Below are 16,852 nucleotides of genomic sequence, written 5' to 3'. Positions count from 1 at the left end.
ATTCTACTCCTATCCCTCATGACCTTGTGTATCTAGCAAGGCCGACACCAACAGTTCCTGCTTCACAGATGAAACTTCAGCGGTGTGTTTTGCGATTGTCCGTAAATCTGGGCACCGTGAAGGGTCTGTCCCAATTTTCCGAGTTGTTCACGGATTCCCCCCGAGTTTTCAAACCCGCAGAATGTTCGTAAGGAGTCCGTGGATATATCGTAGCGGCTCGTTAAGCCAGCCTTAGGTACGCGGGGCTTTTTTTTTTTTCACTCGTGGACATTTTTCAACAGGCTGGAAAAAAACGTCCCGACTTACCTGATGCCCCGAGTACCTACGGCTAGCATTACGAGCCGCTACGATATATCCACGGACTCCTACGGACTCGCTGCGAGTTTGAAAACGCGGGAGAATTCGTGAATAGCTCGGGGAAGTGGGACAGGCCCTTTACTTTCCCCCCCCCCCCCCCCATCTCTATCACCTTATGTTGGAAGTTGACATAAAGGTATAAAGGCAAGCTTGCACAAAAGAAATAGCCATTTATATTTGCTATGAAGGTATGTAGCTGAATGAGACTCTGGTTCTAAACTCAATGGTGTTTTTGTTTCGCCCATACTTTGTGGATTTTATTTCCCCCTTCTGAGGATATTCGCTTTAGTTTAGAGATTATTGCGCGGAAACAGGCCCTTCGGCCCATCGAGTCTGCGCCGACCAGCAATCGATCGCCCCGTTCGCCGGCACTATCCTACACACACTCGGGACAATTTACGATTTTTACTGAAGCCACTTAACCTACAAACCTGTTTAAGAAGGAGCTGCAGAGGCTGGAAAATCGAAGGTAGACGCAAAAATGCTGGAGAAACTCAGCGGGTGCGGCAGCATCTATGGAGCGAAGGAAATGGGCAACGTTTCGGGCCGAAGCCCTTCTTTGGAGTGCGGGAAGAAACCGGAGCACCTGGAGAAAACCCACGGGGAGAACGTACAAACTCCGTACAGTCAGCACCCGTGGTCGGGATCGATCCCGGGACTCTGGCGCTGTGAGGCAGCAGCTCTACCCGCTGAGCCACCGTGACGCCCACACTTCTTGCCGTTTGACCTCCTGGTGCCCCCTGGGGACGTTTAGCAGATACATTTGTCTACTTATACTGTCTGCTATACATTTGTCTACTTATTTGATCACAGGTTTGTTGAAGATAGAACTGCAGATGCTGGAAAAATCGAAGGTGGACAAAAATGGCTGGAGGAACTCAGCGGGTGAGGCAGCATCTATGGAGCGAAGGAATAGGCGACGTTTCGGGTCGAGACCCTTAAGGGTGAGGCAGCATCTATGGAGCAAAGGAATAGGCGACGTTTCGGGTCGAGACCCTTAAGGGTGAGGCAGCATCTATGGAGTGAAGGAATAGGCGACGTTTCGGGTCGAGACCCTTAAGGGTGAGGCAGCATCTATGGAGCGAAGGAATAGGCGACGTTTCGGGTCGAGACCCTTAAGGGTGAGGCAGCATCTATGGAGCGAAGGAATAGGCGACGTTTCGGGTCGAGACCCTTCCGGGTCTCGACCCGAAACATCACCTATTCCTTCGCTCCATAGATGCTGCCTCACCCGCTGAGTTCCCAGAAGGGTCTCGACCAGAAACGTCACCCATTCCTTTGCTCCGTAGATGCTGCCTCACCCGCTGAGTTTCCCCAGCATTTTTGTCCACCTTTGCTTGATTCAGATTATTCCTTTCTAATAGTTCTTGCAGTAAGACCATTCTTTCCGAGTTGTGCTATCTCTCTATTGAAAGATCTGAGTGCCAGTGGTAACACTGCAATAAAACACTTTGTCAATGAGTGCTGGATAGTGTGAACCCTCTCTTGGGACAGTTTCAAACTTCTAATATGGAACAGACCATCACTATTGTGAGTTTGTGTTTTACTGCTATCTTGGCTGCTCGAGACTTGTGTGTTTGGCGCCAAATATTTTCTATTTGTATTTCTCTTTTGACGGTCTTTTTCCACAGAAGTTCTAAAGCAATGATGTGGTTTTATGTCCCAACATTATAAAACTCACCTTTCATCTCATACCGTGTGTCTGAGTGCTTTGTATATCACTGGTTAAACACTGGGACCTTGAGCTTGGTGATGGGACGAACGGTATAAAAGTTGAAACAACTTTGGTCAATTTTCCCCCTCACCAGTCGAGTGTTGAATGTTCACTACAGTTTAGTTTATTGCCACGTGTAGCGACGTACAGTGAAAAGCTTCTGTTGCGTTGCGATCGAGTCGGTGGAAAGACTGTACGTGGCAGTCGCGGTGGCGCAGCGGTAGAGTTGCTGCCTTACAGCAGAACGCAGCGCCAGAGACCCGGGTTCGATCCCGACTACGGGCGCTGTCTGTACGGAGTTTGTACGTTCTCCCCGTGATCTGCGTGGGTTTTCTCCGAGAACTTCGGTTTCCTCCCACACTCCAAAGACACGCAGGTTTGTAGGTTAATTGGCTTGGTAAAAATAAAAGGTAAATTGTCCAAAGTTGGCGATATGCAGAGTACTGCTGTGCCGACAACAAAATTCAGAAGGTTCATGATTACAATCAATGAACAATAGACAATAGGTGCAGGAGTAGGCCATTCGGCCCCTTGAGCCAGCACCGCCATTCAATGTGATCATGGCTGATCATCCCCAATCTGTACCCCGTTCTTGCCTTCTCCCCATATCCCCCGACTCCACTATCCGCTATCTAGCTCTCTCTGGAAAGTATCCAGTGGCCCGGCCTCCACCGCCCTCTGAGGCAGAGAATTCCACAGATTCACAACTCTCTGTGAGGAAAAAGTGTTTCCTCGTCTCCGTTTACAGTGTATAGAGGAAATGTTGCTTTACGAGCAGAGATTTAAGTGTGTGGAGCGATTGTAATATGAGTTTGTAGATCGGCTTCTGTGGCTAGCACGAAAATTGTCTCCTGGGTTGGAGGCCATCTTGGGAGAGGAGGCCTCCATCTTCCAGTCATGGGATCAGAATTGCCTGAATTGGTCCACACCCAGACCATGCTAGATGCTGCTGTTTGCGTCATGAGGGTTTGATTGATGCTGTGGTCCAAATATTAACTGGAAGAATTGTTGTACGAAGGAACTGCAGACGCTGGTTTAAACCGAAGATAGACACCAAAATGCTGGAGTAACTCAGCGGGACAGGCAGCATCTCTGGAGAGAAGGAACGGGGTCAATTCCCTTTCTTTCTATCCCGAGATGATGCCTGTCCCGCTGAGTAACTCCAGCATTTTGTGTCTATTACTGGAAGAATAGTCATAGAGTGATACAGCGTGGAAACAGGCCCTTCGGCCCAACTTGCCCACACCAGCCAACATGTCCCAGCTACACTAGTCCCACTTGCCCGCGTTTGGTCCATATCCCTCCAAACCTGTCCTATCCAATATCTATTAAATGATCTCTTTTTAGAGTGTGCATTTCCATTAATGGGCCTTATCCACCTTATTTTGTTGTTTTTGTCTTGCTTTGTTGGTGACCACGGGAGTGTGAGACAGCACACATTCAAATGCTAATTCTCCACGATTAGTTGTGGATTGAAAGGCTGTAGCAGCATGACAGCTGTAAGTGTGATCGCACACACGCGCACACACACGCATGCACACAGAGAGAGAGAGAGAAAACCCACGCAGGTCACGGGAGAACATACAAACTCAATAGACAATAGGTGCAGGAGGAGGCGGCCATTCGGCCCTTTGAGCCAGCACCACCATTCAATGTGATCACGGCTGATCATCCCCAATCAGTACCCCGTTCCTGCCTTCTCCCCATATCACCTGACTCCGCTATCTTTAAGAGCCCTGTCTAGCTCTCCGTACAGACAGCACCCGTAGTCAGGATCGAACCCGGGTCTCTGGCGCTGTGAGGCAGCAACTCTACCGCTGCGCCACCGCGCCGCCCACATTCCTTTTGGTACATATCCAAATAATCCGAGGGGGAAAATTCTGTCGAATGCTACTTAATTTTTGCACGGAAGGACAACGTGATGGAAACCATTTTGTTTGGTTCCTGACTTCACGTACGTCAGGTAAAGAGGGAGTACCGTGCTGTTTGTCATTGCAGGCATCTCTCTCTGGACACTCCAGGTCGTTGACCTTGCTGTTATTCATCAATCAGCAGAGACCACCCTCTGGGAATAAACTGTTATTCACATTGCGCCAGGGTTGTTGTTTTGAAACCATTATTTGTGTGAGATTGTAGGTAGACAAAAAGTGCTGGAGAAACTCAGTGGGTGCAGCAGCATCTATGGAGCGAAGGGAATAGGTGACGTTTCGGGTCGAGTTTCTCCAGCATTTTTGTCTGCCTCTGAATCTGGAGGTGTGCATTTGTTTTCACACTTCTGTCCCTCGTGCCTGAGGGGAGAAGAGGGAGTGATCGGGGTGGAACTGGTCCTTGATGATGCTGCTGGCCTTGCCGAGGCAGCGTGAGGTGTAGATGGAGTCAATGGAAGGGAGGTTGGTTTGCGTGATGGGCTGGGCTGTGTCACAACTCTCTGCCATTTCTTGCGGTCTAACTCTCTAATGGGTGACCAGTGGCTCCATGTAAGAAAATATGAATCAAAAATATTTATTAAAGTATTAAAATAATATATACAGTTCAGTGATAAAACAAACCACCATAATACACGACGAATAATAAAATACTATACAACTATCTTACACTCCTAGTCGAGGATTACTTCAACCCCCCCCGCGGTGCCCAGCGGTCCTGGAAATCCCCCAGGGTGCCCATGGACAGCGCACAGTCCCACTCTAACACCACCAGGGCGCGCACCTAACCCCACCAGTGACTCAATGCACGGTGCCTACATTTGGAGCTAGCACAGGGCATGTTAAAGACTCTCGGTCTACTAGAGTACGGGTATCATTTTCTCTGGACAGACACAATAGACAATAGACAATAGGTGCAGGAGTAGGCCATTCGGCCCTTCGAGCCAGCACTGCCATTCAATGTGATCATGTCTGATCATCCCCAATCAGTACCCTGTTCCTGCCTTCTCCCCATATCCCCTGACTCCGCTATCTTTAAGAGCCCTATCTAGCTCTCTCTTGAAAGTATCCAGAGAACCGGCCTCCACCGCCTTCTGAGGCAGAGAATTCCACAGACTCACAACCCTCTGGGTGAAAAAGTGTTTCCTCATCTCCGTTCTAAATGGCTTACCCTTTGTTCTTAAGCTGTGGCCCCTGGTTCTGGACTCCCCCAACATCGGGAACATGTTTCCTGCCTCTAGCGTGTCCAAACCCTTAATAAATTTTATATGTTTCAATAAAGTATCCTCTCATCCTTCTAAATTCCAGAGTATACAAGCCCAGCCGCTCCATTCTCTCAGCATATGACAGTCCCACCACCCGACACAAATAAAGCTGGAGTAACTCGGGTAGTATCTCTGGAGTAAAGGAATAGATGATGTTTCGGGTCGAGACCCATCTTCAGGGAAACTATTTTATTGAACTTTTCCTTCCACACGACTTTATCCACGGAGTTCCAAATTCCAACAGAAATCCCTCCTTCGTTGCTGTGGTTTATATTTGCCTTTTTAAGGACTTTCTCAAAGAATGCAAAGTTGCACAACAGGTTTGGCCCGGTTTAATGGAAGAGTAATTGGGCAATTTCAATCAAATGTCTCTTGTTTTGAGCTCACCACAAAATGTGAAAATGCCAGCTCATCCCAGAACTGGTCCTCTCTACACCTCACCCTGAGGCAGTAGCTACTCTAAATATACACCCGCACAACTCAACGGCTGGCTTAGTGCAACGCTCTGTCAGTAACTAAAAAAAACAAGTATAGTGCGTAGAGACGGAGAAATCAGAAGGGAATGAATCACTTTGACGTTTTATCTCATTTTACGGGCAAGAGGAACTTAACATTTTTAGATTCTGATCTCATTCTTTGCATGTTTTGCTACGATTTCTATGTTGATACTTTAAAGATATATTTCTATTCCAGCATGTCAAATATTGAATTGTATTTCTACAAACTATATACAGTTTGCTTTAAGGGCCTGTCCCACTTACGCGATATTTTTGGAGACTTGCCGGCACCTGTCACAGTGGCTGAAAATTTTCAAAACGTTGAAAATCCAGCGGGGACTAGAAAAAGGTACGACTCTTTGGGCGACTACTCACGACCATACAGGCGTCACCCCGCCACATGTCGCCTGTATGGTCGTGAATAGTCGCCCAAAGAGACGTACCTTTTTCTGGTCACCGCTGAATTTTCAATATGGTGGAAATTTTCGGCCACTGTGACGGGTGCCGGCAAGTCGCTGAAAAAAAATCACATAAGTGGGACAGGCCCCTTTACTATAACATTGTGGAATCTTTGTGATTTGGTTCTTACGTCACCTCTGGCTGACACGTGTAAACGCAATGGACCAGTGGGGACATCATTTGTTCCCACATGCACTTGTACACAAAGTTGACATCAGTGTTATCAATGTAAAGTTGGACCCAATAAAATATTTCAAATGAATGTTGGACTTGTTTTGTCTTTTGAGGCCTTTTTTTTTATGCCGACGATGAAAGCTGTTTCAAAATAGTGGCAGAAAGTTCATAGGAGCAGAATTAGGCCATTCGGCCCATCATATTCAATCACAGCTGATCCATCTTTCCACCTCAAACCCTACTCTCCTGCCTTCTCCCCAGGACTTCTTCGCATGGCTGTGTTTATTTTAATGTTGCTTTTAAAGAAATTCTTAGTTAGTCAGTTGGTTTAGGTTTATTATCACGTGTACCGAGGTACAGTGAAAAGCTTTCTGTCGCGTGCTATCCTGTCAGCGGAAAGACAACACATGATTACAATCTAGCCGTCCACAGTGTACAGATACAGGGAATAACGTGAATGATGTTTAATGCAAGATAAAGTCCAATAAAGTTCGATCAAAGATAGTCCGAGGGTCTATGAGGTAGCTGGTAGCTAAGGACCGCTCTCTAGTTGTCAGTTGGGTGGTTCTTCAAGATACAAACCCATCAGCATTCTCTGTTGTCTGAGAAAGGACCGCAGATGCTGGAAAAATCGAAGGTAGACAAAAATGCTGGAGAAACTCAGCGGGTGAGGCAGCATCTATGGAGCGAAGGAATTAGGCGACGTTTTGGGTCGAGACCAAGGAAGACTAGTTGTGTAGACTATACAATAGAGACCTAGTCAATAGAATAGAGACCCAGTCTATACAATCTCTCCCTAGAGCTCAGACCCTCTAGCCCTGGCAACATCCACGTAAATCTTCTCTGGAGCCTTTCCAGCTTGACAACATCTTTCCTATATTACGGTGCCCAGAACTGAACACAATACTCTCTGATCAGTCCAAAGAAGAGTCTTAACCTGAAACGTCACCCATTCCTTCTCTTCAGAGACGCAGCCTGTCCCACTGAGTTGCTCCAGCATTGTGTATCCATCTTTGGTTTAAGCCAGCACCTGCAGTTCCTACCTACAGGACCCTCACAAAGTGGCCTCACCAACGTCTTATACAACTTCAACATCCAACTTCCATACTCAATGATGGGCCAAATGGCCTGATTCTGTGCCTGGAGTTTATGAGAAGCTATCGTTACACGGCCATGGGACGTGTGAACACAACAGAGACAAGGCTCCAGGCTCCTTCAATGTCCTCACAATTGAAATAAAAGATCGTCATATCCGGTGTGCGCCTTCTCCACGTTATAATGAGGAAGTGGGGTCACCATAAATTACTCAAACTTCCAGTAATTATTTGCAAAATATGGGCAAAGGCTTGTGCTCTCCTTTTGTGAATGGCTTGGAAGCAAAGCTGACTCAGAAGAAGAGACGGCATGTACTAAATATGGTCATAAACAAATTCCAAGCAGTCACGGTCCTATTCCTTATGACCTCATGACCTCGTCCATGTACCCGTCTGATTCTTTCTTAAACGTTGCAATAGTCCCCGCCTCAATCACCTCCTCTAGCAGCTCGTTCCAGACACCCACCGTCCTTTGTGTGGAAAAAGTTACCCCTCAGATTCAAAGAGTGATACAGCGTGGAAACAGGCCCTTCGGCCCAACTCGCCCAAACCGGCCAACATGTTCAAGCTGCCCAAGTCAAACTGCGACTGGTCCTGCTAAATCCTTTCCATTTCACCTTAAACCTATGTCCTAAGGTGTGGGTGGCACGGTGGCGCAGCGGTAGAGTTGCTGCCCCACGGCGCCAGAGACCCGGGTTCCATCCTGACTACGGGCGCTGTCTGTACGGAGTTTGTACGTTCTCCCCGTGACCCGCGTGGGCTTTCTCCGGGTGCTCCGGTTTCCTCCCACACTCCGGGTCAGTTGAGTAAATTGGCTTCTGTAAACTGTGAAGTTGTCCCTAGTGTGTGGGATAGTGCGAGTGATCGCTGGTCGGAAGGTGGGCCGAAGGGCCTGATTACCGCGACGTATCTTTAAACTAAACGGAAAAACGAAACATCGTGAAGATTGAGTTTACTTTCAGAGATACAGCGTGGTAACAGGCCATTCGGCCCACCGAGCCCGTGCCGACCTGCGATCACCTGTTCTAGGAACATTCGTGGAGTATGGGCCGATTGCTGGTCGGCGTGGATTCGGTGGGTCGAAGGGCCTATTTCCGTGCTGTATCTCTAAAGCCTAACGCAGGTTCTTCCCCTGCATTGTATGTACATAACCCTGTGTGTTGTTTACCAACGAGCTGCCAGCCTCACTAGGGCATAGGTCTCTTTGTACATCAGTCCAGTGCCAGAACTCAATGTCCGAGCATTTCCATATCACCGATGGCAAGGAATTTGTATAAACAGGCCGCACTAGATGATTCCTGGCACAGAAATGGAAAGAATGACTAAAATATGTTCTGGTCATCTTACAGCTTTTGGGCTTCTGAATATTTCTCCACTATGTCCACAAACAGAGATATTCACAGTCCTTTTAAGAGCCGGCTCAGCGAGTGACCATATCTTATCCACATGCCGTAAAAACATTGTGTGCATGGTGTGTGAAGGTTACTTTACAACTGTCCCTGATAAGCAGAGGGTCCTCGTCACGATGGATGAAGCCAGCTTTGGCCAACACTCAGTCCTTGATCATCCACAACGGGCAAGGCAAGCTACAGAATTAGCCCGTTCAGTTCAGTTTAGTTTATTGTCACGTGTACTGAGGTACAGAGATGTTGGTCAGGACTACAGGCCCAGGGCAAGATCTGGACCCATAAACATTAACAAAGGACCTCAACAATCTGCAGCATTCATCTCCAGGCCATTGAACTCTCTCTCTAACCCATCATTAAAGTCATGTACAACAAGAGCATGCATTTATATACTGCCTTTCATGTCAGTAAATCATAGGAGCAGAATTAGGCCATCGAGTCTACTCCGCCATTCAATCATGGCTGATCTATCTCTCCCTCTCAACCCCATTCTCCTGCCCTCTCCCCGTAACCCCTGACACCCGTACTAATTAAGAATCTGTCAATCTCCGTGTTAAAAATATCCATTGACTTGGCCTCCACAGCCGCCTGTGGCATTTAATTCCACAGATTCACCACCCTCTGACTACACAAATTCCTCCTCATCTCCTTTCTGAAGGAACGTCCTTTTATTCTGAGGCTGTGCCCTCTGGTCCCAGACTCTCCCACGAGTGGAATCATCCACTCCGCATCCACTCTATCCAGGCCTTTCACTGTTCGGTAAGTTGCTTTCACCAGCTGGAGAGCGGAGGGATATGGATCACGTGCAGGCAGCGATGAGTTTAACTTGGCATCATGTTCAGATTGGACATTGTGGGCTGATAGACCTGCTCCTGCCCTGCCGCTGTTCCAAGATGGGCACAAAATGTTGGAGTAACTCAGCGGAACAGGCAGTATCTCTGGGGAGAAGGGATGGGTGACAGAGAAACATAGAAACATAGAAAATAGGTGCAGGAGGAGGCCATTCGGCCCTTTGAGCCAGCACCGCCATTCATTGCGATCATGGCTGATCGTCCCCAATCAATAACCCGTGCCTGACAATAGACAATAGGTGCAGGAGGAGGCCATTTGGCCCTTTGAGCCAGCACCACCATTCAATGTGATCATGGCTGATCATCCCCAATCAGTACCCCGTTCCTGCCTTCTCCCCATATCCCCTGACTCTGCTATTTTTAAGGGCCCTATCCAGCTCTCGCTTGAAAGCTAGATAGGGCTCTGCCTTCTCCTGACGTTTCGGTCTTCAGTCTGAAGAAGGGTCTCGACCCAAAATGTCACCCATTCCTTCTCTCCAGAGATGCTGCCTGTCCCGCTGAGTTACTCCAGCTTTTTGTGTCTATCTTCCATTTAAACCAGCATCTGCAGTTCTTTCCTGTAACTGATCCATCCTGGTATCTACACAGTATCTATCTGGCTCTTTGATGGGGAAAGGGAAGGAACAGCTCCTGACAACAGTGCTCCTCTCCTGAATATTCTGGTCCTGAGTTATCTCCTGCCCCTTCATCCTTCACCATGACGACTGATTTTCTTTCCTCAACTTGTTACCTTTTAGAATCTTGAAAACCATTAATGAAGCATTCGTGCGCTGACACCCCTACAAAATAGATGTGAAAGGTACTTTAGACTTTACTTTGAGAATACAGCGCAGAAACAGGCCCTTTGGCCCACACCGACCAGCGATCCCAGCACACTAACACCATCCTACACACGCTAGGGACAATTTACACTTATACCAAAGCCAATTAAATCTACAAACCTGCACGTCTTTGGAGTGTGGAAGGAAATCGGAGCGCCTGGAGAAAACCCACGCAGGTCACGGGGAGAACGTGCAAACTCCGTACAGACAGCATCCACAGTCAGGATCGAACCCGGGTCCCTGGCGCTGTGAGGCAGCAACTCTACCGCTGCGCCACCGTGCCGCCCGTTAAAGTATCAGTTCTTCTTCTTGCGTATGGCGTGCGCAGCCTAATGTTGTCGGACAACTTGTTCTATTTGATCTTATTTGATTGTGCACGCCGAGTTGATTGCATTCGTCGAAACAGGGCGGACCACGTGAAGGTTGCAATCTCCCACCCCAAAGTATCAGTTTAGTTCAGTTTATTGTCACATGTACCGAGGTACAGTGAAAAGATTTTGTTGCGTGCTAACCAGTCAGCGAAAATACAATACATGATTACAATCGAGCCAATCGAGTTATTATTATTAAGTCAGGCTTTGGCAAAGAACAGACATCTATAAAGTAAAGAGAGAGGTCTTGCAAATAACAGGTAGAGTTTTGTTTTAACTTGCGTCATCCACTTGTTTTTCATACATTGACATTCCAGCCGCCTGTTCTAATTTGAGTCGCCATAATTTGTTTAGCTGTCCTGCTTTAAATACCGGCAATTGTTGGGATTTTTTTAATGCTTACTCAAAATCAATCATTTACACAATTTTCCATTCATCCGAAAACAGAGAGGGTCATTGTAAACTGTTAGCTATAGCCGCAGTGTTATGAAAGGTGGCATGATGAAGGGTGCTCCGTGGATCGTCACCTAGTCGTGGTGGAGAAGCTTGTGTGGACCTGAGAGCGATGCCGTCTGGAGCTATGCTCCTGGTAGGGCCACCCATGGCGGTAAGGTCGAAGGGGGAGTCTCTGACAAAGAGCAATCCAACCAGGACCTCAACGGTGGAACAGGCGGAGGAAGATGGCTGACCTTAGTCGAGCGTCACAACGGCTGGGAAGGCGGATGAAGGCTGCAGCAGAAAAGGGTCTCCGGTCGTCTTAGACTCCACGCCACTGGATCCTGACCCAGATCTGTCAAGGACCATGGGGTGGCTGTCTGTGCACCAGTCTCCCCACGTTAAACAAAGTCACGCACAGGCGTCCTCCAACCCTGGAGACACCCATGGTCAGCCATGACCGCAGGGGGCCTAAGAAGATGATGAAGGGTCAAAAATATGAACAAAACTGTGATTCTCGATGCTGTGTGTGCTGTAGCCTGCTCCAGTGACAGACATTAATATGGGGTCACCATATCCATACCCCATCCCCACCACCATAACCCCCCAATTCCCAGTCCACCGTGCGATGTCCACCAATGCTGGCCAATCATGGAGACAGGATTAGAGGAGGAATAGGAATACGTTAGTGACACATGTGACTAGGCAACAGTGAGATTCCCAACACCTCCGCTCGGTCCGCAATAACCAACCTGATCTCCCGGTGGCTCAGCACTTCAACTCCCCCTCCCATTCCAAATCTGACCTTTCTGTCCTGGGCCTCCTCCATGGCCAGAGTGAGTCCCACCACAAATTGGAGGAGCAGCACCTCATATTTCGCTTGGGCAGTTTACACACCAGCGGTATGAACATTGACCTCGAATTTCAGGTAGTCCTTGCTTTCTCCCTCCTTCCCCTCCCATTCCCAGCTCTCCCCCACAGCCCACTGTCTCCGCCTCTTCCTTTCTTCTTCCCACCCTCCTCCACCCCCACATCAGTCTGAAGAAGGGTCTCGATCCGAAACGTCACCTATTCTTTCGCTCCATAGAAGCTGCCTCACCCGCTGAGTTTCTCCAGCATTTTTGTCTACCTTCGATTTTTCCAGCAACTGCAGTTCCTTCTTAAACAGTGAGATTCTTTGCTTGCGTACACGATGTATGCAAATAGCGGCCACCTAGGGCACTGACAAAGTTACAAAGCTCGCCGGCTCCCCCTCTTGTCCCCCCCCCCCCCCCACAGCAGCTCCCCAGGCCGGGTCCCCATTGTCCATTGTTCCCCCACCCCCCACCCCATTGTCCATTGTTCTTCCCCTCTACCCTCACAGGTAGTCCCCTCCCCCCCCCCCCCCCCTCTCCACGCCAGGTCCTCCACCGTTCTTCCCCTCCCCCCTCACGCTGGTCCTCCACGCTCTCATCGACCGAGCTTCACCGCTGCCGGCTGGACCTTGGACTTTGGACCGACACAGAATGCTGGAGTAACACAGCTGGACGGGCAGCATCTCTGGAAAAAAGGAATGGGCAACGTTTCAGGTAAAAAGGCTGTTTGATGGTAACTTCTACTTGAAAAATCGTCCATTTGGTTCATCTTCTCCTCGTGGCTACTGAAAATAACCTCGTGGCTACTGAAAACAACCAGTCAAACATTAGTCATCTCCAGTGGCACGGTGGCGCAGCGGTAGAGTTGCTGCCTCACAGCGCCATAGACCCAGGTTACATCCTGACTACGGGCGCTGTCTGTACGGAGTTTGTACGTTCTCCCCGTGACCTGCGTGGGTTTTCTCCGGGTGCTCCGGTTTCCTCCCACACTCCAAAGAGGTACAGATTTGTAAGTTAATTGGCTTTGGTAAAATTGTTAATTGTCCCCTAGTGTTAGTGACTTGGCTGGTCGGCACAGACACGGTGGGCCGAATGGCCTGTTTCCCCTCTGTATCTCTAAAGTCTAAAATGTAAACTTGAAGCTGTTGACCATCAGTCCCATTGATGCAGATTATGGTTTGTGTTCTAAACCGCGCGTTCTAAAGTCGGAAAATAGCCCCTTTGTCTTGCTGACATCGAGGGAGAGGTTGTTGTCATGACACCATGTAACTAATCTCTCTATCTCATCTCCTTCCTGTACTGTGAAGGAAGGAACTGCAGATGCTGGTTCACACCGAAGATAGACACAAAATGCTGGGGTAACTCAGCGGGTCAGGCAGCTTCTCTGGAGACAGAGAAAAGGTGACGTTTCGAGACTCAAGACCTTCTTCAGACTGAAGAAGAGTCTGGACCCATAACGTCTCCTATTCCTTGTCTCAATAGACAATAGACAACAGGTGCAGGAGTAGACCATTCGGCCCTTCGAGCCAGCTCCGCCATTCAATGTGATCATGGCTGATCATCCCCAATCAGTACCCCGTTCCTGCCTTCTCCCCATATCCCCTGACTCCGCTATCTTTAAGAGCCCTATCTAGCTCTCTCTTGAAAGTATCCAGAGAACCTGCCTCCACTGCCCTCTGAGGCAGAGAATTCCACAGACTCACCACTCTCTGTGAGAAAAAGTGTTTCCTCATCTCCGTTCTAAATGGCTTATCCCTTATTCATAAACTGTGGCCCCTGGTCCTGGTCTCCTCACTCTACTGAGTGGTCTTCTCCTGCCTTGTATCTGTGTGTTCAAAATTACAGCTCCACCCTTGGGCTATTCCGAGATTTTCTTTCCAAAACATTTTCTGAAACTAATCCCATGTTCTGAACATTATTAATTTACCTCACATGATTCCCCATTTTGAAATCCATCAAATTTAGTTCTGAAGAAGGGTCTCGACCCAAAACATCACCCATTCCTTCTCTCCAGAGATGCTGCCTGTCCCGCTGAGATACGCCAGCTATTTGTGTCTATCTTAAGTTTAGTTTTTAGTTTAGTTGAGAGATACAGTCCCTTCGGCCCACCAAGTCTTGCACAGAACAGCGATCCCCGCACACTAACACTATCCGACACACACCAAGGACAAAAACGCTGGAGAAACTCAGCGGGTGAGGCAGCATCTATGGAGCGAAGGAATAGGCGACGTTTCAGGTCGAGACCCTTCTTCAAACGTCGGTTCGGTTCGAGACCCGAGACGTTGCCTATTCCTCTTCTCCATAGATGCTGCTTCACCTGCTGAGTTTCTCCAGCTTTTTTGTCTACTTTCGATTTGTCCAGCATCAACAGTTCCTTCTTAAACACACCAGGGGCAATATACATTTGCACCTAGCAAATTAACCTACAAACCTGTACGTCTTTGGAGTGTTGGAGGAAACCCCGGTAGATTCCGGAGAAAATCCACGCATGTCACGGGGAGAACGCACAAACCCCGTACAGACAGTACCCGTAGTCAGGATCTAACCCGGGTCTCTGGCGCTGTGAGGCAGCAACTCTACCGCTGCACCACCAAGGTGAATTAAAGACGTTAGCTCTGATTGTAGAGAGCTGATCGTAGAGGCAGACCAGGGCTAAAATATCTGAAATTAACCCAAAGAAAGATGCAATGGTGAAATGCTTAAAAAAGTTCAGCAGAGATGAATCTAAATCTATTTGCAGCTGGATTCTACATATTGAGAAATACATTGCATGATCACATTTCTCTTAGTTTCCAGTCAGTGGGTATCTCTGGCTGTAAGCCTTTAAAATATGGCCAGGCAGATGGTGCAACAGATATAGTGGCCAAGTTTCCCCAGTGGTTCATCCAGATTAACACGATGGCTTGTTTAAGAAGGAACTGCAGATGCTGGAAAATCGAAGGTAGACAAAAGTGCTGGAGAAACTCAGCGGGTGCGGCAACATCTATGGAGCGAAGGAAATGGGCAACGTTTTGGGCCGAAACCCTTCTTCAGACCAAAGATTCTATAGCGGAGCAAGATAGACCACTCCTGCTAAATGCAATGGGCTGTCGTGTAGTACGCAACGGAGCGGAACGTGGCCTTTTTTTCATCCATTTCAGTAATCGGACCCGACCCGACCCGACCCGACTCGCAGTGTAATCAACATTGCGGGGGAACAGTGTGTGTTAATAAATTATAATTCTGAAAATGAGTAGAAGATTTTTCCCAAATAACTTTTATTTTTACGAGGATGTTTCCGTAACCGGCTTCCGTCTACGCACTAGTATCTTTGCTCCACTATGGGATCTTTGGTGCGGAGACGGAAGCCGGTTACGGAAATGGGGCCGAAAATTACCCATGAATCTGCCCATGACCGTACTACGTCTTTTTCGTCGAGTGGTCTATCTTGCTCGCTGTAGGACCTTTGGTGGGACTAGTGTAGATGGGGCATGTTGGTCGCTGTGGGCAAGTTGGGCCGGAGGACCTGTTTCCACGCTGGATCACTGTATGGCTCATTCATAAGTGGCACTTGAGCCGTGCCTGCTTTAGGAACAAAGCGGATTAAGCTTTGGGTAAATTACAGTGATGTTTGTGTGAACAATCGAAGATTTTGGGCGTCATGGTGGCACAGAGATAGAGTTGCAGCCCCACAGCACCAGAGACCCGGGTTCGATCCTGACTACGGGTGCTGTCTGTACGGAGTTTGTACCTTCTCCCCGTGACCTGCGTGGGTTTTCTCCGGGTGCTCTGGTCTCTTCCCACAATCCAAACACGTGCAGGTTTACAGGTTAATTGGCTTCATTAAAATTGTAAATTGTCCCACCTGTGTGTGTGTAGGATAGTGTTAATGTACGGGGTGATCGCTGGTCGGCATGGACTCGGTGGGCCGAAGGGCCTGTTTCCGCGCTGTATCTCTAAACTAAACTAAAAATTGGAGGCAGTTTTGGAATGGTTCAATAGACAATAGACAATAGGTGCAGGAGTAGGCCATTCGGCCCTTCCAGCCAGCACCGACATTCAATATGATCATGGCTGATCACCCCCAATCAGTTCCCCGTTCCTGCCTTCTCCCCATATCCCCTGACTCTGCTATTTTTAAGAGCCCCATCTAGCTCTCTCTTGAAAGCATCCAATGTCACCTGTCCCTTCTCTCCGCAGACGCTGCCTGACCCGCTGTTACCTTTTGTGTCTGTCTCACACTCTACATCACGTCTCAACGTTGAATTCAAATTTGCATGAAAGAGTTAAGTTATAAATGTGTAATTATGGCCTTTGATCACTAACCACTGCATGGAATATATTATTCATATTTTACTTACAAATTAGAAATGTAAGTAGCTGTATTTAAATTCCAAATTAGCTCCATGTTTTAGCTTGTGCACATTTGCCTCTCCGTGTGGTAAATTTAAAAAAAAAATGTTATTCCAATTGAAACTCTCCCAGACAGGCCTGCAGTAAACGTCACCACGTAATGATCAGGTGATGGGGAACTACCATCATATGTTACTCTCAGTCTGACTTCAGGACAGATATTATTTGGAGGGGACTTTTCAAAATCCCTTATTAACACACACAACCAACAGGGGTTTACATCAGAAGGAGCAAAGT

Source organism: Amblyraja radiata, chromosome 29, assembly GCF_010909765.2.
Source record: "Amblyraja radiata isolate CabotCenter1 chromosome 29, sAmbRad1.1.pri, whole genome shotgun sequence".
NCBI classification, from domain to species: Eukaryota; Metazoa; Chordata; class Chondrichthyes; order Rajiformes; family Rajidae; genus Amblyraja; species Amblyraja radiata.
The sequence above is the reverse complement of the archived record's forward strand: the minus strand, read 5'-3'. Positions refer to the sequence as shown.